Genomic DNA, 24,588 nt, shown 5'->3' with positions numbered 1-24,588 from the left:
ATTCTAGTAGGTATTATTTTATTTTATTTTTTAAATATTTTATTTATTTATTTGAGAGAGAGACAGTGAGAGAGAGCATGAGCGAGGAGAAGGTCAGAGAGCGAAGCAGACTCCCCATGGAGCTGGGAGCCCGATGCGGGACTCGATCCCGGGACTCCGGGATCATGACCTGAGCCGAAGGCAGTCGTCCAACCAACTGAGCCACCCAGGCGTCCCTAGGTATTATTTTATTATTTCAAAATTGAAATATGTAAATATGAAAATTGTAAATATGAAAGCTGCAGCACACACACTTAGAAGATGGCGTGGGCTGCAAGTTGAGCGGAGACTTCTCTCTAGTCCTTCTTCTCTAGATGAAGAATTGACTAGATGGATTGTTTCGTTGTTCCCCTTACAGTTCACACTTGATATTGTAATGTCATCTCCCTCTTATTAGAACTTCCTGTTGAGAAACAAAAGTCAAAATAACTTGTCCAAATATGTGAAGTCATTGTCATGGCTGGGATTGGACCCCCAAATTTTCTGATTTCTACCTCCTAGTCCTCAGCTAAATACATGGGACTCTACTCGCCTGATCTCTGTTTCTATAAGGAAAATAACGGTAATCATTGAAATAGTGAGCTGTCATGGATGATAGAGTTCGTCTTTCATGGTCTTCTGCAGGCTCCCATTGTCATCTCTGCAACTCACAGAACACTTCTTGATCCTCTCATTAAAAAGATGAGGTTTGTTTACCAGCTAACTTGTGTTAACCTGTCTTTTGTTTGCAATATGGGTTTAGCCCCAAGTGTGCAAATGAAAAGTGGAGCTTATTTCTTCATAGTGAATTTGCTAAGTGTTGACTTACAGTGTTGAGAATAGTTACAGTTCTACTTATGTCCAGGATCTTCAATTCTTCTTAGGTCGTGCCTGAGAGACATTTTGTAGATTGGAAGATTATCCCTTTCCCTCCTACCTAGAGATGATATGTTATGCAATCCCAAGTAAAAGCCTGGCCGCAAAGCCCAGCACCCAGAGGAAGTCAGTGACTTGGAAGGATGGGCAGCTGTCTTCAAATGCAAGATCTGGTGACGCAAAAAAAAGCACACAAAGTACAGAAAGCTTCCAGACACCAGAGAAACTAGGAAAGCAATAGGTCTAGTTGAAATGGGGAAGTAGAGGTCACCTTTGAATAATATGCTGAGGCAGAGTGAATATGAAAGCATGTAAGAGAGAGACTAGAAAGACTCCAAGAAGACCTGGACATTCTAGAGTAAGTGGCACCACAGACAGAACTCTCTAAAACTTTCTGGAAAGCACTAAAGACTCCAAAGCCTGTGTTTAAGGAGTGAAATGGTTGACTTGGGAGAGAACACAGGGTAAGGGTTGCAAACACTATATCAACTTGTTAAACTTATATCTGTTGAAGTGAGTAGCTGGATCCCATTTGGAATACAACTTGTCCTCTAAATGAGAAGAAAGTTGGAATTCTTCACAGGGTGAGAGCTGCTATAGAGAAGTAAATAAGGGGTTGGCAGGTAAAGAGAATAGAAACTCTCGTGAGAAGCTCTAAATAAATTTTCACTCAATGGACTCCGGAGCTTTAAAACAAAATCATGCCTTTGACATAGGAATTACACTTCTAGGAATATATCCCAAAAGACAGTCATAAAAAATTGAATAAAAAACATTAAACACAAAGATATCAATAAAATGTTTTTATGGTGAAAAATGAGAGCTAGGTGAATTCTTAAAAACAGTGAAATCATTAAATAAATAATATATATTATAGAAAATGAAGTCATAATATTCAAACAACTTAAAATACTTTAAATTGTGCATTATGATACATCAAATGAAAACTTTGCACTGGCGTAATATTTTGTATGTGCACAAAAACGTGAAAATATAGACAATGATTAGCTCTTAATGTAATTATAGTGACATTTATTTCTTAATTATTCTCAAAATTTTCTAAAGACCATGGGAAGTGGTCTGACACAATGCATAAAAACTCAAGATCTGCATTTAGCTGTCTGACTTCTCATTTTTACTAGCTCTACAACCTCAGATACTCTACTAGCCTTGTGATCTTGGACGTTTTACTTAAAATTCTTGGACCCTCAGTTTCCTCATCTGTGAAAATGGGATAAGAATAATATCTACCTCATAGGGCTGTTTTAAAGATTAGTGAAATAATGTAAATTATTAAATGAAATTAATTAAATGAAATAATGTACTGCATGAACAGTCCTAGCAAATAGTTAACTATTCAATTTTAGCCATTCATTACCTTATAAAGAAAAAATACACGTGCATGTGTATGTGGGTGTGTGTGTGTACACACCCACTCAAGCATACATATTCAAGTTTTAAAACAATAAAAATAAACACAGCTGATCACATAAAAAGGCAGTTGAGTATTGTTAAAAGCCCACTTTAATCATGCTTAGTTTGCTGAAGAAACACCCAGGGAGGACCCTGACACAGGGCAGGGTCCTCAGGGCAGCGAGTGTCGGCTCTGCCCCAGCAGAGTGCGCTTCTCCCCTGCAACCTTGTTCATCCCTGTTCCTCATGGATCCCGTTTGTTTGGTCTTCTCTGGACTGCTCAGTGCTTTGGAATGAACGGGACATGATAGATGTTTTTCTTCTAGAAATAGAGGTCTTTGTACAAACCATTGGAAGTGGGAGGTCTAATGCTCAAATACTTTTTCTTCATTCCATGAGGGCCACAAACTCCATCTTCTCTACAGGCCTGCTGTAGAAAGGGAGAAAATATTAGAACAATTCTTTGAATTAACTTTGCATATTTTTTCTAGTACCCTTCAAGTTAGAGTAGATCTCTATCTCAACATAAAGAGAGCAAAGGGTAGATGGAAAGGGCCAGCCCTCCAGACAGTAAAAGTGCTGAAGACCCGAGCAGTAATCCCAGTTCTCCGTTAATGATCTTCGTCCATGGTGTGGTTTAGAAGAAAAATATAGATCAAATTTTAGCTCTGGATTTATTAGAGCTGAGTCAAGCAAATTATTGAGTTTCTGAATGCTAAATTTCTCACCTATAAATTGGGATTATAAATAGTTAATTCAGAGAGTTATGGGAAAAACTAATAAAATATTACTTGGGGTAAGATATGTGAGATAAGGGGCTCCTGGGTGGCTCAGTTGATCAAACGTCTGCCTTCAGCTCAGGTGATGATCCCGGGGTCCTAAGACTGAACCCCATCAGGGCTCCCTGTTCAGTGAGAAATTTGCTTCTCCCTCTCCCTCTCTTCCCCTCTTGTTCTCTCTCTTTCTCTCTCTTAAGCAAACAAACAAACAAACAAAAAATCCTAAAAAGATTAAGATATGTGGTATACAATAAGCATCTATTAAATAGCAGCTACTACTAAAGAATAGCAGCTAAACTAAAGAAGAAAGGAAAGTGTGGAGTTTCCATGATGATAACAAGTGCTAACAATTGCTAACATTTAATATGTGTCAAGCACTAGTTTCAACATTTTATCTACAATAATGCATTTAATCCTCACAACAGCCTTAAGACTTGGGTAATATTATTAATCTATTCAATATTAATTTGTACAATATTATTTCTCTCTGTTTTATATATATGGAGACTACTGAGTATACTGAGTATAAAATGTGGTTATACTGAGTATAAAATGTGGTTTGTAGATACTTTGGAGCTCCTTGAAACTCTGTTAATATCCAGATTATAAAACTTCTCTCTCTCTCTAGACTCTGAACTCTCTCTTTAATGACAGATCTCTGTATTCCCACATTTGTTTGGTTTATGGAAATTTTACAATAAGTATATTTTAAAGAGAACCACTCTGCCTCCAAGGATGGAACTTAGTTCTACACTCAGTGCAGTAACTCAGTTCATTTAAGATTTCAGTGGCTACAAAGGAACAGACAAGTTGTCTTCTTCACCTACAATACATATTTTGAGATCAAAGTTTTATATTAATGATCAAGATCATTCATCAGTTGGCATTAAATAACAATTCACAGAGATCATATACTGGGTGTCAGAGATTATACTGCTACTTTGGCTCTCTGCTGCCCATTGTGTTTTGGGTACTATCTGCTATTTCCATGAGTCGACCAAATCAACCACAACGTGGTTCAGTCCATTTATCTGGTTTTGCTCAAAGCCTATGTCCACACAATTAATCAACTCACATGTGTAGAAATTTGAACCAGCCTTTAGATGATAGAAATAACCAGGGACCAGGCCACAATCTGAGGAATTTGGTTAAGTGACCACAAATATGGCTGAAGCCAAAGACGTTGAGATGGGTACATCACTGAACTGCAAGCAATCCACTAGAACATGTGCTAGCAAAAGGTCCTGATCTGAAATTCTCCTCTGCATTAGGACATCAAAGGAAGCAAATGGCAAAGAATGTTTACTGTCATCATAATAAATCTGCTGGAACTCTACAATGTTCTTCAGCGTTGCATTTTTTGAAATGAGTGAATTTCCTTGAGATATTTCAGGGAAGAGTGAGTGGTTAAATGACTTTTGCACAATTTATTTCTTCTCTAATTATACAAATATTTAAAAAATAGGACATTTACATAACTTTAAAACATTCATATGTAAGTGGTTTGTGGCTTGGGTATTTAACTTGCTGAGTCATCATTTTATTATTGGCTTATGGAAATGCTGTGGTTGTTCAGGAATGCGTTTTTATATTCCAACAGCGACATGAAGTAGTTAGAAAAGCCTTTAATTTCCTTTAGACTTTTGTTCTTCGGTGATACAAAATGACCCTCGTTTAAAGACGCAGCTACCATGCTAACGGCTGCCAGAAAACATCTCCTTTGGAAGAAACATGCAATCTTTCTTTTAGAGAACAGTTTTGATTATTGTTTGCAAGCCCTGTTAATGTTTATATCACTTTCTTTTTGCCACTGTTTTATGGATCTTACATAACTCTGAAATAAACGTTGGTCAAATGTTGATTTTGGTACCACAACAGAAAGATGGAGGGCAGGGAGAACAAGGCTCTATAAAATACGTTACACATTTTGTATTAGAATGCTCCAAAATTAATGCATCCTTCTCCTGAGAACTTCAGAGGGAGATGCCATATAGGTAGGAGTATTATTCACTATAGGTCACCAATTCCACATTCTAAATTGAATGGTCAGAGATAATGGAATGTAGAAAGTCCTGCACATTTTAGCAAAAGACTGTGATATATAGGACATGATTCTAGACAAGTCAAGCTGACTGGTAAGGACATAAATATATAAATAAAGACTGCTATCCTGAATATAAACACCAGTTTCCTGGCAGTCTAAAGATACATAACCAGGGGCGCCTGGGTAGCTTAGTTGGTTAAGCATCTGACACTTGATCTCAGCTCAGGTCTTAATCTCAGGGTCATGGGTTCAAGCCTCACATTGGGCTACACAGTGGGCATGGAGCCCACTTAAAAAGCAAATTATTGATTTATTTAAATAAGGTGCCTGGGTGGCTCAGTCGATTAAGCATCGGTCTTAGGCTCAGGTCATGATCTCAGGGTCCTGAGATTTAGTCCCGTATTGGGTGGGGAGTCTGCTTCTCCCTCTCTCTCTACCCCTCCCCCTGCTCTCTCTCTAGCTCTCTTCCTCTCTCAAATAAATAAATAATTTTTAAAAATTTTAAGGAATAGATAGATAAAGATACATACCCAACTACTAGTGAATAAAATACTGAGAGGTAAGGCAAAGGTAGGTTAATGACCTACTGTGGAAGGGGAGATGCCTGTATCTACACAATGAATAAAAAAATAGTGTAGGGTCTCAGCCAGACAGACGCTTAAAGAGAAGTCATGTATTCTGCAAATTCCTTTTTTTGAAAATAAAATTTCCTTTTTTGGAAAATATCCATCAGGTCCTTGAGGGATACACTTGCACTTCCTAAAGCCAAGGGTGATCTATGGCTTCCCGGGAGTTTTAATGCGCAGTCTCAACACAACCTGGAGGCAACTGTATCACCTGCCGAGACTTCTGGGGTCAGCATGGATTTTGTAAAGACAGAGTTCACTTGGCTCCATGGTCAGATGAAATCGGGTAATATAAGAGTCAAGGAAAATAGAATTTCCTCAAAGAAGGACTCCCACAGAACTGCTGGGGCCTCAGAGCTTCCACCCTCCATACGTTACCTGAGGCGTGCCCACCTCTCCACACAGGCAGAGAACGGCGAGACCTGGGTTCTCCGGACCACTAAAGAAGCGTGGGTAATGTTGGAGGGGATGCGCATCATTTAACCCTGGCTACGTTTTCAATTAAAATCCCAATTCAGTAACACAATTTATAGTGAAATGGGTAAAAACTTGAGTTCATAATCGTGGGTATCTAAGAAATGAGGAATAGATCTCTATTTTTCTGTAGTTCAGCTCAATTCTTATTTTGAATCTTATCCTACCTGGGTGGTGGACACACAATTGCACTTGGCATTTGGTTCTTTTCTTTTTTGAGGATTGTTTCTAAATTAGGAGTTACACACAGCACAGAAATCACAGGATGTGCTGTAAGTCCTGGTGGGTGGTTTTTCCTTTTTGTAATTCGAGTGCCTGACTTAAGATTTGATCACCCAGCATCCTTCAGTGAGGCGTCCTCTTCAAGGATGGCTGTTTCCAATAAACACGCTGCCCGCTGCAGAACTAGATAAAGAACTGGGCACCTCCCTTTGAGGCCTTTATTTTATTTCATTTTAATTTAATTTAATTTACTTTTATTTTATTTTATTTTATTTGAGAGAAAGAGAGAGAGTGCAGGGTCAGGAGCAAGGCAGAGGGAGAGAGAGAATGTTAAGCCCCCTCTAAACCCAGCAAGGAGCCTGGAGCCAGGCTCCATCTCATGACCCTGAGATCATGACCTGAGCTGAAATCAAGAGCAGGTCGCTTAACCAACTGAGCCACTCAGGTGCCCCAAGTCTCCCTGTTTTAGGTTTCTTGGTTGATTTTGTTAACTGACCATTTGGGCTGCTTGTTTTTTTCTCTTCTCATGCTTTAAATTCCTGATCTTATGTTTAAAATTTACCAATACAGAGTGAGCCTACAAAACCCTAGGCTCTTACCCTTGATCTCAATAAACATTCCAGTCCTATGTCCTCCTTGTGTGTACGTGTGCGTGTGTGTGTGTGTGTGTATAATAATATAATGCATCATTTTTGACAAATGTTTGCCAATTTTTGCCATCTACCTAAAGGTTGTGTAAAAGCTATTATGCATAGTAGGATTTATATGATAAATGTGTTATATAAATGTATCAAAAATTATTATGAATAATATGATTTACATTATAAATGCTAGAGACCAAATTTCATTTATTGGATTGGAATGCCCTGTTCAGATATAATTGAGTCACCTTATCTGCCAAGTTATCTCCCAAGGGACTAGCAGTATGTTGTGTGACCCCAAGTACACCACAGAGTTTCCAGGACTTATAAGTAATAAAACTTTTATTTTTTTTTCCAAAGTTTCTATATGATTGTTACTGAGGGCATCTTGCAATCATACTAGGAACCATAGAGCTGGTCCGGCCACAGCATTAGTCACGGATAGGCTGAGACCAGTACACAACATAAGGTACCCCTCTGCGTGTTGATGTTGTCTACTCAGCATCCACAGTTACGCATACATAAGAATAATATAAGAATTCACTGTGTACTTGAGATTTCATTCAATATAAATACATATGATGAGAACAGGCATATATAGGAATATGTACTCTTTGTGTTTCTTCCTCTTCCATCTGAGGGTAGAGCTACCATGTCCCAGGATTTTTGTCCTATTGGTAGGAGGGAGAACTACGAGGGAGGCTTAGAAGGAGATAAAACCCTAGGTTTGTTTTCATTAGAAAGAACAGTGAACATATCCAAGGAAAGCCCACTGAACCTCAAACACTAAAAACGGGAAGGATCAAAGAATTGAGAAGAACTCTATGGGAGCCAGTTCTAAAGGCTTTTTAATAAGGTTGGGACTGACAGAGAGAAGAGATTCAGGGGAAGGGAGTATCAGGAGGGCTTTAGGGAGATAAATGAGTGGAATAGATAGATTCCTAGGTTTTGCTCTGACCCGGCCCTGTGATTCTCCTCTGTGACTCTGTAAGCACATTTTGGTACAAACGAACATTATTCTCCAGGTGGAATGTGCCAGCTCGGGGCTGACACTCAAAGGCTGGGGCGCTGGCCTTCAGGACCTGGTAAACACATACATGGTCAGGGGAAACAGGGCAGAGGAGGAGCTCTGACCTCTCCCACCACCAGGCCCAGCTTCCCACTTGCAGATCTTGTCCTTCTGGAACTCATGAGGCTAACTCAACTCCGACAGCTCACTCTGGTCTCCGGCTCGGCAGTTCACAGATGAGCTGCCAGCATCCAAGGCCTTGTCCTGGGTTCTGATTTTAGGAGAGTGAAAATTACAACAATTCTTTCAAAGAGGGAGTATGCAAAAAATTTCTTTGTCTATACAAATATGTGTCTTTCTAAGTATTCTATAGATAATAAAACAGTTATCTATTTAGTTTCTCACTTTAAAGGTCTTTGGTTTGCATTTTTTTGTTCCTATGTTGTCTTCTTTTTTTGGAAATAGCAAGTTAGCCCAAAACACTCTTCTTCGTTTAATCTCAGGACGGTGGTAGTGTAACCCCTGATGTTCTGCCCCCTATTTGCTCTAGCTCGCTCTTACGGTACACAAAGTTAACATAGCCCCAGAGTTCTGGGATCTGTTTAACACTTGCTCAAGAGTTTACAGCATTTATACATTTTTCCCGAAGGGTCTGACTTCCTCACAGTCCCTGTGGTTGGTTTTGTTTGGAGATTTTTGGCTACAGATTTAAACATCTAAGTGTGGTCTGCCTTTAGAAAACACTGGACTGAGTCAGACACCCTTGATCCCTTTTTATGATCCTACTCAATATGTTGAGTAACCTCCCATCCTCTCCAGGCAACTTTTTTCATCTGCAACAGAGTCACCCAGCACCTAACTGTATTCCGGACTAAAGGGAACAGAGTTAGGGGCGCTTGGGTGGCTCAGTGGGTTAAGCCTCTGCCTTCGGCTCAGGTCATCTCAGGGTCCTGAGATCGTGCCCCGCATCGGGCTCTCTCTGCTCAGCAGGGAGCCTGCTTCCTCCTCTCTCTCCGCCTGCCTCTCTGCCTACTTGTGATCTCCATCTGTCAAATAAAATAAATAAAATCTTAAAAATAAATAAATAAATAAAAGGAGCAGGGTTCATTGACCTGGGAGCCTCTTGGATACTGAAATCAGGGATGCGCCTAATTCCGCTATACTTCCTTGTGTTTGTAATCGAAAGTATTTCTATTAGTTACTTTTATTTTGATGCAGTTGGAAATATGCTTCAACTACAAAATAAGAAAGAATGACCTTTCATACTTTCATTTAATAACTGAATTCTAATACAGGCAAATTAAACTGTGAGAGAAAAATCACTGGAAGTACTGAGTGATATATAAGTTCTTCACACCTCTTTCTGAACCTCATTCTGATCAAGTCAATACTATGTTGCCTTCTAATACCATTGCTTTGGATAAAGCAATGCATGAATCTACAGGACAGCTCCAAAAGAGAAGAATGGCACCTAGGAGCACTCACAAAGAGACACATAAACCCTTTCTACACTAAGGCTCTGGATATGAAAATCTAAGTTGGTAGGAAGAGGAGGAGTGTGGGAAGAAAGGGTTGCATAGGACCGCAAAGCTCATTTTTTGCCATAACTTCACTTTTGGCGTGAGAAGGGGGTGTGGGAGGGCTCGTGTTTATGTGTTGTTAACGTGTTGTTAGGAGGTAGTCTGCAATGAAATATAACCATCACGTATTTTCCTTTTAGAGATGGCTTTTAGTTCTGCAGATACTTTTTAAGAAAAAGAAAAATTATTTAACAATTGTGACTGCAGCTTTGCCTGGTGAATTCACAGTAATATGTCCAGGTGTGTACAAAGATGACAAAATGTCTCCCTATTGATTCATCCCGGCTTTCCCAGTCATGTGAGGTCCCCAACTGGAAAAAGAAAGGGGTTCCTTTTAAAAAATTGTGAGGGAAGTGTATATGTTTCTCTACCCTCTCACACACATGAGTGTGTGAGTCCGTTTTCCCCCTCATTTTTATTTACCAGTATATTAAAAAATTGGGATTTATATACCCAAATATTTATCTTTTATAATTATTATGCAATATGTTAAGAAATACATGGAAGAAATTGATGGTTCAGAGCAAGAGAAATGAGAGCTAGTACAGAGTTATCTGAAGGATGGGATTAATTACAAGGAGGCTTTTGATATAAAGTAAAAGGTTGTAAAAAATATATATTTCCTACACTGAGGAGTACATACCTTTAAAGCTAAAAGGATGATTTAACCACCAGTTCTTATAAATTTTACACCTCAACAGCTTTTGGATCCATGCCAGTCACTCTAGCTGCCTTGTCCCTACCCATATATCTGTCTCCTGGAATATTATTAAAAGCCACCTTGGAAGTTATCCTCAGCTGTTCTTTTCTCCTCACGTTCCATATCCAACACAGCAGGATATCTTGGTTCACTTTCAAAATTTAATCAAGTGCGCTGTCACCCTCTGGTCTGGGCCACCATCTTCAGCCGCCTGAATGACTGCGATGACCTCTTCCCTGACACCCTTAAGCTCACCCACGTCTACTCCTGATGCCCTTCCAGTAAGGTCCTTTCAGAACGTACCAGACCGGGACTCTCCTCTGTTTAAATCTACCTCTGTTTAAATTAGCTCCCCTCTCTCGGAGTTAACACCCAAGTCCCTGGAAATGAGTCCGGAGGTTTGGCATGTTGTGTCTTTTGCTCTTTCTCTGACCACATTTTTTACCATTTTCCCCCTTGCTCACTCACTCAGCCACACAGGGCTCCATACTCTTCCTTAAACCTAAAGCCGCCACACTTCTGTTTTGCCACTATTTATTCTGCCTGGAATTCTCTCCCACCAGATATCTGCTTAGCTTAATCCCTCACTTCCTTGAGATCTTTGTTCACACCTTCCCTTCCCCAGGAGGACAACTTCCTGAGCTAGCTACTTTGTCTTTCAACAAATCCCTCTCCGTTTTTAAGCACTTCCTCACCTTCTCATGTGAGCAGCTCCTCCAGGCTCCCTCTGTACTGTTTCTTCAGCTGCTCTCAAGCCTTCATCAAAGTGCCACGCATCTGTGTGATTCAGTGTGTAGATCCTGTTGGCCACAAAGGATGACATGGGACGGGAGATGCCCAACATTTACCCTTCCACTGACACCTCCTCAAGGTAGCAGCTGCCAGTCACAAAGCGTCATCATCCCGAATTTCAGACTCCCACAGCACCTGCATAAACTCCTTAAGACTCCATTACTTTCTGGATTCCATTTGTTGTTGCAAATGTTTTATTAAATTAATTTAAAGTAAGCACATTCATTTATGTCCTCTTGATATTGCGTGGGTTCCTGGCATCTTGGATCATACACCCTTGCACATTTGAAGCCCCAGATTTGGGTATAGTTTCCAGCACTTATTGGGTGTTTAACAAATATTTGATCAAGAAAAGGAGGGAAGGGCTATCTTATCCATTCTATCAACAATTCAGATAAAAAAAAAATAGGGAATGCTTCACTCTCCAGATCCTGTGGCCAGTGCCTGGCAAGTTGCTGGTATATTACAAGAGCAACTGAAGTAAAGTTAAAGAGTTTTTCACAATCTGCTCATTCTGAGATAGAAGCAGGAGGATATTTTTGTGTGGTGTATTGTCTTTTCAATATTCCCATTGACAAGACAATAAACCATTTAAAAAATTATGAGAAAGCATACTTAATGTTACTCCTGTCCAAACCCAAATTTTGGTGTTTCAAGAAAACTATTTTATAAAGTGTAATGCTAAATTGAATTTTCCTCATTGAATCAGTACAAAGTGAGTGGTGGTCAAGAAATAATGCATAAATATGAAATGAAAACCACAAAACCAACAGATGAATTCTGAGCAGGAAGTACAAAATCCGAGAATTATGCTTACCATGTTCACATGAGTCAGTGACTACCAAAACATTGATGCACTTTTATGCGAACTAAAAAAATTTTAAATAAATTAATATCTAGACTTTAGAAATAGCTTTAGAAATAGCTCCATTTATAACTATAAGAAAAAAGCAAAGTTTAGGGTTGTAATTGACTCTGGAAACAGAGAAACAGAAGAGTGGAGGAACATAGATATATTTGATTATACTGATAAAGCTCTAGATCCAATACCCATGAGGTGTAATCATGAAAATCTGTTTTGATTATGCTTTTTATTGTGCTTTAAACCTTATATCTTTAGTAAATGGTTTTGTTTTGCATGTATTGATTATTACATAATAAAATAGTTTATAGTCAATATTTTGAAAACTAGTGGTCTAGTATATTAAGTCTTTGGTTTTCTCATATGTTAAATGGGAACAATAATCCTCATTAGATTGTCTTTAAAATTATATGAAATAATATATAAAAAATCTGCAATGTGGTACCTGGCACATATCTATATATTATTAACCCTGCATGTATGCTAATCTTTGTTCCAATTTTTATCTTTTAAAAGTGTAACTTAGGGGATGCCTGGGTGGTTCAGTTAGTTAAACCTCTGCCTTTGGCTCAGGTCATGATCCCAGGGTCCTGAGATCAAGTCACGCATCGGGCTCTCTGCTCAGCAGGGAGCTTGCTTCTCCCTCCGCCTACCGGTCTCCCACTTGTGTTCTCTCTCTCGTTAATAAGCAAATATAATCTTTTTTAAAATGTGTAGTTTAGTTTTTGGTAAGTTTCAAAACATCATGTATAATAAACATTGCATTTGAATCCATCTTGAAATGTTTTAGACATATAACTACTTGATGAAAGTGACTACATCAGTAATATATTTATCTTAGAAAATAAACACTAAACAGCCTTCTCTAAAATGCGGGAAAAATATCAAAATATGCTCTGCATCTAGTGTTACTGCTGTCCTGATGGCTAGCTGCAAAAGTCCTTGCCACAAATCAACTGACAATTGAATATTAACAATTCATGTAAAACATTGAGCTGGAAATTTTGGACATAAGATGAGTCACGTTTGATTATGAATTGTGATGTAGTCACACAACAATTAGACTGTCTACCTTCTTACTTACAGGACATTTGCAGGAAAGACTTTCTAGAATAAGTTCTACAATTCTGTCTTATTTCTGCATCTGTTCCTGAGATAAAAATCAAATATGTAATAGAGTGGACACAATCAAATCAAGTCTCTCTCACTTACTTTGAAAAGTCTGTGAATTCACTCAAAACATAATTTGCTATATTTTATCCAAAATATATACTCAGATAAATAAGCTAAAAATAAAACAAAACAAAACAAAATCAAATAAATAAACAAATAAATAAATGAGAGAAAAATATACATATACTCAGACCATCCAGTTGAGTTCTAGGCTACACTCTTTCAAACGATGTTGGGCTCTCCTCCCTTCTGACCACTTCTCCCTCTGCAAAAACAAGGAAGATATTGCTCCTTGTAGGGCTGGATTTGAGGCTCAGTTCAGAATCCATTGAGAAAAGTCAGCATGGATATGTTCAGGTCTTTCCATTGAAGATGAAATTAAGCATTGTCATCCTCCCATGATATTGTGAGTAAAAGCAGTGATGCTAATGAAAGTCATTATTATGTCCTTACCACATATTCCAGGCAAAATGTTCAGCATTTTACCTATGATCTCATTGAATTCTCACAAAAACCTTCCTTCACTAAGCAAGTATGATTTATCTGGAAATGACTTATCCAAGTTACACTGCTATTACGTTAAACTAGAATACCAGACTTCTGACTCTAGCCCTAAGACTCTTAACTGCTAATACTACAATATGGTGGTTCTTAGATGCTCTGTTCCACCATATTAATTCTTTTACCATTTATTTAAATATTATGTATCAGTTGCAATCAATCACCAAGAATTTCTTCTAGCATTACATTACATAGCCTGGAAAGACTTTTTCATTGTCTGAAAAAAAATTTTTGAGGCTCCATCTGAAGACTTCAAGAATTCTGAGATAAGAGGAAGAAATAACGAATTAGTCATGATGTGACAAAAGCTTTAATCTGACAGGATCTTTCCTGACAGGATCTTTCCTGACAGGATCTTTGAGATTGTATAATCTGCAGTTTTGCTCTGTGTTTCAGGTGGAAGAAGAGGAGGAAAGGGTTCTGAAACTGGTTTGTAAGTACTCAGGTAAAGCCAAAAAATGATTAATTGTTAACTAACCAATTTCTAAAAGCGAGAAAGAGTAGAGATCTTCTGCAGAAGATCTCAGAGATCTTTCTCAGCCTAGCACGCTGGGCCATGTACTATTTGAAAAGTTCAACATCAATAGGATGATTTATTGACATCTTTCATTCAAACGAGTCTTGAAGAAAACTATCTTTCTTGCCCATTACAAACATATGACGCTTGCTTTTCTCTCTTCTAGCCAAAAGCACGCTGATTATTAAATGGACCATCTGCACTTTGGATTATTATCACCATGGATTTTTGCTGCAGAATCTCCTTGTTATTTGATTTATTTTCCATGAGTGCAGAGCCATGAAGGCTGTGGATGTGGGGCCACCTGGTGACAGATGAAGAGAAGTCCTGGAAACTGCACACTGAGATTAGAATTTGGGTTTCCATTTCTACACTTGATCTTAGCCAAAAGGCCGAGAAGCGATTCCATTTCTAAACTGTTCATTTTCAACAAACACCTTCTGCAAAAGGGCATCCTGTGGCAATAACTGATTTCTGCTCATGAAGGGATGGTTACTATTATTTTTTTTTTAAAGATTTTTTTTTTTATTTATTCATTTGAGAGAGAGAGACAATGAGAGAGAGCATGAGCGAGGAGAAGGTCAGAGAGCGAAGCCGACTCCCCATGGAGCTGGGAGCCGGATGTGGGACTCGATCCCGGTACTCCAGGATCACGCCCTGAGCCGAAGGCAGTCGTCCAACCAACTGCGCCACCCAGGCGTCCCGGGATGGTTACTATTATTACCATATACTCAGTTACATTGCTGGCCTGTTTCTACGTGCCAGCCACTGCCATAAGCAGTCTGCACATATTCTATCATTTAAGGCTCAGAGAGATCCTAGTAAGTGCCAGCATATCGCCATTCTACAGACGAGGCAACTGAGACTTAGAAGAAATAAGTAATTCATTTAATTCATGAAGAGACTAAGCGTGATCTGAGGAAGACTCAGAATATTCTGCTTGAAAATGTGGAAAGAAATGTCGTTCTACATGAAAGTGCGAAATTACATGAAAATAATAAGAAGTAAGTCAACATATCTACCTTTTTGTAACATTTTAAAGCTTCAAATTGCTATTTTCTTTAAATATTTTATTTATTTATTTGACACAGAAAGAAAGAGAGCCCAAGCAGGGAGAAACGGGGTAACAGACTCCCCATTGAGCGGGAGCCCAACTCGGGATTGATTCCAGGAGCCTGAGATCATGACCTGAGCTGAAGCAGATGTTTAACTGACTGAGCCACACATGTGCCCCTCAAATTGCATCTTCTTAGTGTATTTTGGATTAGATACTGTTTTTATAAAAATACAAATGATCAGGAAAACATTAAAAATGTTCAAAGAACCATAAAAACTGATAATATGAATAAATTCAATAGTATAGAAATTTAAAAAGCATAAATATATTACATTCCCCATACCCCTAGCCCTATGATCTTATTTTTTACCTTTATCTATGTTATGTTACAAGAGGGTGTGTGTATATGTGTGTGTGCATGTGTGTGTGTGAAAGCAAAAAACAGATATTTTGTAGCTAAAATGAATACTAAGTACCCTTGGATTCTATTTTCAGTGTGCTGAAATTATTAGTGAATCATGTACTCTGTTTCTGTATTTCTATAGAAATCCCTTCAGGGATTTCAGGTGATATCTTCAAAAGTAAAGTCATTACTTTCCCCTTATGTGGTTATCGGTATTTCCTGTCTCCAACGATAGTAACAGACATGGAGCTCCCCTGCCCAAATGCCACTTCAAGGAAGAACTTGCTTCCAGGCTGCAGACACTTGCCGTTACCAAAGTCAGACCCCTCGCTGGAGAACACTGCCTCCAGTGGCTCAGTGAGGGTATAAAGATGGGTCATTTCAGCTCTAGGTTGGGGGACAGTATTTGCTCAGGGAGGGGGTGGGGGCTTAGCATGCTGGGTTGTCTAAGTCTTAAATAGGGTCAGCATCGCAATGCACCTATTCTTTTCAACCCAATCCTGTTGCCTCCCCCTTCTTTTCATAAGTTTTGATCCTTAACATGTCTTCAAATTCAAAATCATTTCACAATCTGCTTCCTATTTGTGTGAGTGTGTGTGTGTGTGTGTGTGTGGTCAAAAAACACATAAAATCTATTACCTTAACCATGTCTAAGTGGACAGCACAATAGTGTTAACTGTATGCACTTTGTTGTACACCAGATCTCTAGACCCTTTTCATCAGCATCTGTTTCTTGAGAAGCCAATCCGTGATAACACTTTAATGGTCTAAATCCTCCTCAGATGTTTTGGCGTGAGGCTCTCATTTCTGGTCATACCCTGGAAGGTCTGCCACATAAAAATGCGGTGGTGAGAAACATGGTGGACAACATATACTGCAGAGTACTTGCAATGATCACATCCTTTTCTGTGGCACCTGTGAGAATTCCCCATACAAATTGAAGATTGGAGTGTTTCTTTTTCTAGCCCACATGAGAAATAGATAGGAACTGGAAGGCTTTGTCCTGGGAACCTCTAAGCAGCCTGCTGAAGGTTTTTGCTTGTTTGTTTGTTTTTGTTTTTGTTTTGTTTTTGTTTTTAATTAAAGGGAGGCCAAAAGCAACGTGGCAGGTACCAAAGTTTTTGACTTAAATCTTTCCAGAAGTCTTGAGCATGATAATTGGAGTTTTGGAGTAAATTATATTTATTTCAAAGTGAGGTCACATCAAAACTCCATGCTTTGGTATCTGTATCTCTAAAATGGGGAGTTTGGGCTATTATAATCATTTCAATTTCAGTGTGGTAATTTAAAGATGGTAGAAAATCTTTTGCTACTCCTTCTTGAGAAGAGGAATCTAATCTCCATCCTCTTGATTCTGAGTCGATATTAGTGACTTGCTTAACAACTAGGATGAGGCACAAGAAATGTGGCATGAATTCTGAGCTAGATCATACAAAGCCTGAGGCTGCACCTTCATCTCTAGGACCATTCTCTGTGGGAGCCTCTGCGCAAACCAGCATTTTTAGGGGGAACAGACCAGCACTTTTCTGAGCAGCAGGGTTGGAGGGAGGAATTACAAAGGGAAAGGAGGAAACTTTTGAGGGTAATGGATATATATATATTCATTATCTTGACTCTGACAATGCTTTCAGAGATGTAAATGTATATCAAAGTTCATCAGACTATAAATTTTAAATACGCAAAGTTCTTGTAGGGAAATTATACCTTAATATAGCTATAAAATGAGAGACATTGGTGAGCTCAGAGAATTTCTCTAAGAACCAGAAATTTGGATCCAGTGGATCCACTAGCTGGGGGAAAAAAAAAAAAAGGCACCTGAATTTCACAGTAGAATTAGGCTGACAAAGGTAACGCAACTATCCCTCATTGGACGGTGACACCACGGATTGCCTAATTGACCTCTGGACTCCTGAAAAATGGTTACTTTTATGAGAGTGATTGTTTTGGGTACTGCCTCTGACAAAGGATGGCTCTGCTCACCCATTGCCAGGTTAATTCAGCTCTTCCAAGTGAGTCTCACCACAGACCACTTTGTTTGTTGGTACTGAACCCTACTGGCACCTCTTAGATAAGTCCAGAAGCATCTATTTAATTTCATAAAAGCCTTATTGAGCAAGTAAAAGTGGTTTTCTCCTTATCTTCAGCTCTTAGAACCTGGCAATATCATCTCACCAGCCAAACATGATACCCTGGCTTCAAAGAAAGCTGAACCAGTCATGAGAAAGCATGGAAGTTAAATATTTATCAGTCTGAGTTGATCAATAAGAGTAGGGAAACCCACAAGCAACCACATTTTTTTTTTTTCAGGACTTTTTGCACTATGACAAAGACGCTCTGATAATAAGTAGAATAACTGTACTGGCCAATGTTCTTTAATAGATGTTCTTAGACTATTGGTTTCCAACAAAACAAGCCTCTAAGGTTATTGGCCTTGTGTTACTCAGTGGTATGGTTTCTTGCTTCCTTTGTACATATCAAGTATCCTTTTTATCCAAAAAATGTGCCTTGACTCTAGCACAAAGCTTCTCCTCTAATTTATCCTTCTATTTCCCAGGTACTTAGGTTTCCCCTAAATAAAAGCTGTTTTGAATCCTACTCATGGGGATTTCTATAACGATGACCAGGAGAGAAAAAGAGTGCACTTTATTTTCTTTTCTCCGTATCTCTATCTTCTATTGAGATAATGAATTCTCACTGGTCTACTGTGGCACTATATGTCAGGACTTTAAAAAAAAAATAGGAATATTCTTAGCTAATGCTCTTTCTTCCTGCCCTATTAGTCACACGACCAGAGTTACCAGCTCCATCCTAGTCTTTCTGAAAACAGAGACGATTCTCTTAACTCACTGATTTGTTCATTCATTCAGTCATGCATGGGTCCAAGATCATCATCAAGTTGCTGGGACGAACCAGGCTGACCAGTTTCAATCAGGTTATCTTTTACTTGCGCATATGCCTGGCTTCTTTTCTACCCTTTTGCTACTCAGATAAACTTTAGCAAGTTATTAAGCTTCTTTGAGTATCAGTTTCCTTATTGACAAGATGAGGATACCAACTACTTTGTGACGTTATCGTCAATAGTTAGTAAGATGTAAACTATATGACACAAATAAGACATACAATAAAAGTAGGTAAATTTATCCTAGATCGTGTAGTCAGAGGATTTTCTCTGCTTCATTTAGGTAAATTTCATTTCCTTATCCAACTGATCAAATCATCAGTTATATTTTTCTCCCTCCTTCCACTGAAAGCCTAGGAAGTCTAGTCTTGCTGTACACAACCACTGGTTGATGGGCAGTCAAAAGTCAGGCTCAGGAACAAGTACCTAAATGGTAAAGCACTAATGTTGAGGACTTGAGAAGGAAAAAATCCCAGACTAAGAGACTAAAATACATAAATCTTCCCTGAATTTGTTCTGTTCTGTATTTTGAAAACAAAGATATAAAAGGTATAAAAAATTCCATAGAAAATTTTAAACTTTCTAAGTCAAAATGTGATGGGTAAAATAAAAACCTTCTAGGAAAGTTTACATTTGCATGTTAAGAGAAAAGGGAAGGCAGAAGAAAGGCAGGATAGGAGGGAGCGAGGAAGGAAAGAAGAGGAGAGAATGGAGCAAATATGTGGAATTCCCAACTCCAAAATGGTAGAGATAAAAGAATCCATCCTCGGAGCATATGAAGAAGCATCTTTTTAATTAATTTATTTTTTTTAAAGATTTTGTTTATTTATTTGACAGACAGATCACAAATAGGCAGAGAGGAAGGCAGAGAGAGAGGGAGAAGCAGGCTCCCTGTCGAGCAGAGAGCCCGATGCGGGGCTCGATCCCAGGGCCCTGGGACCATGACCTGAGCTGAAGGCAGAGGCTGTAGCCCACTTAGCCACCCAGGCGCCCCAGAAGCATCTATTTTAAAGTTAAATAAATAAAACCTGGTGTTGACCAAACATTTCATTTAAATAAGGTAATGACAACCTATGGTACATAATAAATAATGTTGACCAACCAACAGTGGCACTGGGTACATTGTCAAGTGAATCCTTGCATTTTGTTTTTCAGATGTAATAAAGCCACAACAGGGATGCTTCTCTAGCATAAAAGCCTCATGGTTAAGCTGTAATTGAGAAAAGGTGAAAGGCAGGCTAAGCAGAGTACCAGGAAAGATGAGAGCAGTAGCAACAGAGCTCTGTAATATAACATCAGTGAGTCTAAAACAAATAAGAACTTTCTACCAGACCCTCATATTATTGTCTTAATATTTTTTTCTTTGCAATTTGGTTATATTCAACATTTGGTTAATCTATTCACTACCAATATATGTATATTATATTATATTTGAACTAAATTACACTGGAAAGTAATCTTTTATACGACTATTGAAAAGCTTTAAGCATCTTACGTGGCCTCACAACTTGGTGTGATAGGAAGTGGCATATTTTTACCTTGCTTTCAAAATTCAAGACACTAAACCCACTGGTTCCTTTTCAGCCCCACAGAGTACTCCCAGCTCTTGCTTTCGTTAGGGTCTTCCTAAGAGCTGTCATTCAGAGACAGATTCAAGTGTAAATAGTTTATTTTGAAAGTGATCCCTATGAGCACAGGAGGGATAGAGAGAAGGAAAGAGAAAGCACTTGGTCAAGTGTTAGTTGTCAAACAAGTTATTGCTGTGAATTAACTGGAACTTCACTGGATCCATGTGAAACATGGCCATTAGGGTTATCCCACCTGAGGGGTGAGGGAGCTGGGGTATGTACGCTACTCTGGCAGGTCATTAGTTAGAGACTGCTGAAAGCATCCATTTTCCAGTATTTCCAGCCCTTGCTCTGCTGGTTTACTGGGCTCTGGTGGCCAGAGAAAGCTTCCTGAAGACTAACTACAGTGAAGGATGCAATAGTGAAGATGAGACGATGTGGGAGAGGGGTGGGGGGATCCGTCAACATGGCCAGAGCTCTGACTTCACTTATGTGAAATTTCATTAGCAGGATCACTAAGAAACTTGGGGAAATCATGGAGGAATTATCCTATACTTTTGGTATCTTTGATTTTTCTCATCCCTAAAATCAATTAAAAACAAACAATGGATTAAGAAAGGGTAAAGAGGGCACCTGGGGGTGGCTCAGTGGGTTAAGCCACTGCCTTCAGCTTAGGTCATCATCTCAGGGTCCTCGGATCGAGTCCTGCATCTGGCTCTCTGCTCGGCAGGGAACTTGCTTCCTCCTCTCTCTCTGCCTGCCTCTGTGTACTTGTGATCTCTGTCTGTCAAATAAATAAATAAAATCTAAAAAGAAAAAAAAAGAAAGGGTAAAGAACTTTCTGTTGTGTTCTTTTTTTTTTCAGAGACATTAATACTCTTAGATTTACTGCTTTGCTCTATATTTTCAGTTATCAAAAAGGCAAAACTGCTATTGCTATTCTTTTTTTACCACTGAAGAGGCAAAGACATGAATGAAACTTTTTGAGGAGCAGGAAAAAAGGATTAGTGCAATTCCAGCAAGTGATTGAGCTGACATCTGAAACCTCTTATTAGTTGCATGAGAAATGAAGAATTTTAATTGAGAAAAATCAACTCACCTCCTCAAAACTATCTAGAAACTTCTAGATCCATTTCCACTGTAGAGCCAGGTAGAGGTCTCTTCAAGAATAAGCTTCACACTAAAATAATGAGATTTTTGAGATGAATTATTTCTCTGCTTTTAGATAGTCCTTTGCCATGGTCCTTTGGGGTTCCCTGGTGAACCTAAATGATCCCAACAGGATTTCTTCACCATTTTCCAGAAGCCATGGGCATCTCACTTATATTGCCAAAGGCCGTTGGACCCAGTCGTCACGGTGAAAGGAACTCCCAGGTTATGTGGAGTCAGATTGCTGGGGGCCAGCCAACATGTGCCTGGGGTTGCTGCAATCACACTAGCTCTGATTCAAATTTAATTCTTATTTCAGAAACTTTCCCCTGCTTCTCTAATTATTTTAACTCTGCAGAATGGATGTTAGCCTGCTCTCCAAACTGGGTCTTGGAGTTTGCTTCTATGAAAAAATGAAAACTTCGCTCTAGAATTCAGAAGCAAGGGGTCACAATAGCTAAAACAAAACTGATATCTGTAGCATGTAACCTTTCATGGGGACAGACATTTTTTTTTCCTTACTGTTTTGTTTACCATGAATACCCAGCACCTAGGCATTCTACATTTGCAGAAGCATAATAACAGACATTTTTTAAAGTATTTACATGATTTCCCAATTTTTATAACATGAATTATTCTGAATCTTTCTCTTTTTTTTCCCCAATTTATTTATTTTCAGAAAAACAGTATTCATTATTTTTTCACCACATCCAGTGCTCCATGCAAGCTGTGCCCTCTATAATACCCACCACCTGGTACCCCAACCTCCCACCCCCCCCCGCCACTTCAAACCCCTCAGGTTTTTCAGAGTCAATAGTCTCTCAATCTTTCTTAATTCTTCAATACATTTGGGATGGAAAGAAGTAGACTGTGTCCTCATGCACTGGCATTGAGATGTTTCACTCACACTTGGTCAAATGGAAACAGTGGAAACAGTAAGGGTATAGGGACTGGTTTCATCAAAGGACGCAGCTCTGTTAGATACCCGTTAAAATCCAATGTGATGATCTTGAGGACCATGGAAAATGTCTTAATTTTAAGAAAGAGTTTGCAGGGCGCCTGGGTGGCTCAGTGGGTTAAGCTGCTGCCTTTGGCTCGGGTCATGATCTCAGGGTGCTGGGATCGGGTCCCGCATCGGGTTCTCTGCTCAGCAGGGAGCCTGCTTCCTCCTCTCTCTCTGCCTGCCTCTCTGCCTACTTGTGATCTCTCTCTGTCAAATAAATAAAATGCTAAACCCATGTATTTAAAAAAAAGAAAAAAGAAAAAAGAAAGAGTTTGCAGCAAATAAAGACCTAATTTTTGGCCAACCCTTCATATCAATCTCCTTTTTTAAGAAAAGTGATTCATTCTCACTGACTCTTTTAAATACATTTCTATATAAAAACTAATATTTGTAGTTTTTAAAATAAACATGGACACTCCATATGACATTTTTTCCTTCTATTTGATTTTGCAGAATCTTCTGGAATACCATAAGACTATTTATAGGAGGTAAGCTATGATCTCATCAATAAAGAAGTCACCCTCAGAAAAAATTAATAGAAACATGCAACTATTTCACAGTGATATCATATATATATATATATATATATATATACACACAAATATATATTAATTGATGCAAATAAAAGAAAAAGAGCAAATTAGAAACCACAGGATAAAAATACAATATTATTGGGATGCCTGGGTGGCTTAGTTGATTAAGCATCTGCCTTCAGCTCAGGTCATGATCTCAGGACCCTGAGATGTGATTGCATCTCCCTCTTCCTGCTGCTCCCCCCCACTTGTGCACTCTCTCTCTCTCTTTCTGGAAAATAAATAAATAAAATTTTTTTAATATATATATATAATATTTTTTATAGAGCAGGATTTTATAAAGCAGGATCTCAGAAGGGTCTAGGATGCATTATGGGTCTTCAAAGCCAGCAGGAGATGACAGTTTTCTGAGCCTTTGTTAACAGAACCCTGAGTAAAAATATATGGGTTCAATATCTGGTTCAATATTAAGAGACAATTTTTATGAACTATGGCTCTCTAATTATATATGGATATAAATACACATAGTGAGACATGGGCCTATAAAATTCAACTAATATTCAGACATATAAATATATTTCTTATAGAGCAAGGTCTGATTTTTAGCAACCAGATGGCTACATCAATTCAAATCTTACTTTCCTTAGAGGTCTAGAGATAGAGACTAAAAAATTCCAAAATCTAATTCATATCAGGGCCAGCTGACTTATGCATTAGGTACGGTAGACACAGAGCGTAGCCCCCACAATAAATTTTGTGATCCATAAAAATGTTTCAGTTTCTTTTAAGATGAAAATAAAGAAGATTTAGAGTTAGACTTGCTTTTTTCTCACAAAAGAGAAAGATGACTAAAACAAAAGAAAAAGTTTAAGTACTTCCAGTTATGTCAAAGATAATTTGACAATGTTTAGGATGAGAAAGCCCCATAAAGGTAAGAGTGTCCAGGGCCCATGAAAGTCCTTTGGCAACCCTGTCAACATTCAACGAATGCGAACAGAGATTTGTTTGTTTGTTTGAGTACAATTAACATTTGTTATCAAAGCATCAGACAAGAGAAAAATCTATTGATCAGAAGGTGTGCCTACCTTCATGCAGTGCAACAGAAAGCAAGAAACTGCCAAGAGAGCAATAGAGCAATGGTCAGCTTGGAAGTTATATTTACACTGGATCTCTTCCTCCAGCTCCCTATGGCCCCTAGACTCTGTATGCTTAGCTGTCTCTGAGGACTTGGGCTGGCTGAAGTGGCTTTTTATATTATTGCAACACTAACCATGTGGGAGCCTTCATCCTTGCACTATGTTACTGGAAATGACACCAAACCCAATACGCCCCCCTGCCCTTTGAAACGAACCCTGAGAGAAATAAACACTCTTAGGACTCTTAACAGATTTTCAGCATGCTTAAATATTAACCTGAGTTCGTATAAAAACTACTTGTTTAATGTGTGTGTCTTATTCTGTTTGGGCTACTCTAACAGAAACATCATGGACCAGGTGGCTTGAACAATAAACATTTATTTCTCAGAGTTCTGGAGCCTGAGAAGTCTAAGAGTAAAGCACTGGTAGATCGTGTCTGATGAGAAATTCCGCCTGGTGTAGAAGGCCGCCTTCTTGCTGTGTCTTCACATGATAGAAGGTGCAAGAGGGCTCTCTGGGGTCTCTCTCTCTCTCTCTCTCTTTTTTTTAATGT

At 38.8% G+C, this 24,588-nt stretch overlaps 1 long non-coding RNA gene across 3 annotated transcripts; it reads right to left on the bottom strand.

Moving 5' to 3' along the window:
* Nucleotides 1-2,529: 2,529 nt before the first annotated feature.
* On the bottom strand, nt 2,530-24,105 carry LOC122889472. Of its 3 annotated transcripts, none has more exons than XR_006380910.1 (5): nt 23,985-24,105; nt 21,314-21,394; nt 13,391-13,474; nt 11,078-11,182; nt 2,530-2,737 (listed from the first exon to the last, which is right to left on the bottom strand). It is a non-coding gene; the product is annotated as an uncharacterized LOC122889472 (long non-coding RNA). The 3 variants fall into 3 exon arrangements; XR_006380911.1 differs by having other exon boundaries at nt 13,397-13,474; XR_006380909.1 differs by having other exon boundaries at nt 13,403-13,474.
* Nucleotides 24,106-24,588: the final 483 nt, after the last annotated feature.

The sequence above is a fragment of the Neovison vison genome, chromosome 11 (genome assembly GCF_020171115.1).
Source record: "Neovison vison isolate M4711 chromosome 11, ASM_NN_V1, whole genome shotgun sequence".
Taxonomy (NCBI): Eukaryota; Metazoa; Chordata; class Mammalia; order Carnivora; family Mustelidae; genus Neogale; species Neogale vison.
Note: the sequence above shows the minus strand (reverse complement) of the source record. Positions and strands in the feature narration are given on the sequence as shown.